Source organism: Episyrphus balteatus, chromosome 2 (genome assembly GCF_945859705.1).
Source record: "Episyrphus balteatus chromosome 2, idEpiBalt1.1, whole genome shotgun sequence".
NCBI lineage: Eukaryota > Metazoa > Arthropoda > Insecta > Diptera > Syrphidae > Episyrphus > Episyrphus balteatus.
In genome coordinates, this window is record NC_079135.1 from 572088 (window position 1) to 574120 (window position 2033).

At 32.6% G+C, this 2033-nt stretch overlaps 1 long non-coding RNA gene across 1 annotated transcript; it reads left to right on the plus strand.

Annotated features, from left to right (window-relative positions):
* Window positions 1–346: 346 nt before the first annotated feature.
* LOC129908571 (uncharacterized) lies at window positions 347–1402 on the plus strand. Its single transcript, XR_008771297.1, has 3 exons — window positions 347–419; window positions 492–587; window positions 661–1402. It is a non-coding gene; the product is annotated as an uncharacterized LOC129908571 (long non-coding RNA).
* The last annotated feature ends 631 nt before the right edge of the window (window positions 1403–2033 follow it).

The window sequence follows — 2033 nt, forward strand, 5'->3', positions numbered from 1 at the left end:
AAAATGATAAGAAATATTACACATATTTTTGAAAAATTCAGAAATGAATTTTAAGATATTATTTGTATTTTTGTGGTCAAAAACCATTGATTAAATGACTAAACGGAAACCCAAATATTTCGTCCATGATTGTTTTGAGAGTGTATGTGTGAGGGAACCTGTGAGTCTACTCAAGGGTATAAATAGTTCAAGAAAATCATAATCTTTCCTTTTTTTGGTGATTTTTTCCGTACATTACACGTTATACGTTATATCCGAGTCAAAGATACAAGAAGTTTTTTTTACAAGTGTTTTTTTTTTTAAAAAAGTTTAATTTAAAGTTTTTTTTTTCAAGTTTTTTTTTTACAAATAATTGTTATCTTAAAAAAAAAAAAAAAACAATACCTACTTTTGTGCGCAAAACCCAATTATTTTAAAAGGTGAGATTTTTTTTAATTGAGTTGGCTTTACATTTTACCCTAATACTTGCCCTCGTGATTTTTTTCTACCAGGTGCTCCAGGTGGAGAAAATTCTAATTGTTTTAATTAACACCTACATACCTACATTAATTTGGTGTTTTATTAAACATTACTGCTTAAAATTAAAGGTGAGACATTTTTCGTTTACTCACTCTACGTACCTAGATACGAACATGTAAATTAATGTAATTTTTCAATCAGGTGCTCCAGAGTAAAAATCGATCGAATTCGATTCGAAACTAAAAACCCGACCATCCAATCAGACTTTTTAAAGTCTAAAAGTGCTCTTTTTGCTAAGCCGCACAATATCGCCCAAATTCAGAAAAAAAAAAACTATTTGACTCGCAGCCTGAGCAAACAAAAAAAAAATCACCCCCAAAATCTCCATCTTGGCACCTTTATTTTATTTAAATGTGTAAAAAAAGTACATATTTTTATTTTTTTTGATCCTGTTTAAAAATCCTGCAAGGACTAAATAAAATTAACAGCAAAAAAAAAATACAACACACACTCTCAACTCAACAATCAAAATCATCCAAACTTTCATCCTCGGAAAACATCTAAAATTGCACTTATAACCTAAATAAGCAATATCCAGGAAAAACATATAAAATCATCTTCTACCTGAGCCTTCATCTCATCACGTTTCAAAAAAAAAATCATCACAAAACCTATAAAAGCTAAGTACCTAAAAATCTTTCTTTCAAGTAAAAAAATAAAAAAAAAAGTTTTATAAATCTTAAATTATTGCATATCTACTATTTGACCTTGTACATTCAATTCGTTCAAATTTCTTTTTTCTATTTTACCCTATTTTAGTCTAGCTTTAAAATAAATAAGCAAAATCATAACAAAACAACAACAAAAACTCAATCCTGCGATGGTGTGCACATTATCAGGAGGAAATGACCAAATGTGAATTATAAACAACGAAGAACAAAAATACAATGGATGTGGCTCTCACAAGAGTGAGCTATAAGGCGATAACGGCAAAATGAGAACTTAGTTTATTTTTTTTGTTTTATTTTGTTCTTTTGGGGTTGCTACAAATATTGAGGCCGTGGTAACTAGGTTGGTCACATGGACCTGCTCATAGAGTAGGAATGTGTGACACTATAGGGTGGGATAGTCCTCTGAGAGCAATACATCTGGCTCTCCTCACTTTCACAAGGAAACAAAATATTTTCAGGTTGTAAAAATAATAATGGACAAATCAGCTTCGCGATATTTTTCGTACAATTTTCAACGGCATGAAAACGTAACGGCCGTCCAGTTCCCTGGCTACAAGAATCCCCCCCACCGACGAGCTAACCTTTGGCCATGCAAGCATGCCGCGCGGTTAGGGAACAGGACACCCATCCACTTTTGCTTCCATGTAGGTTTTAGAGTCCCTGTAAGCTCTGAACCCTACTGGTAGTGTATGGAGTGGGTGGTTTTGGGGTTGAAGTTTTCTTAAATTTTCATCTCCGACTCGACAACATCTCGAGAGTACGTTACAGGTGGCGCCCAACGTGGGGCCCGATTTTGTCTTGTTTTTTGAAAAACTTAAAAAAAATTTATAATTTTTTTTTGAT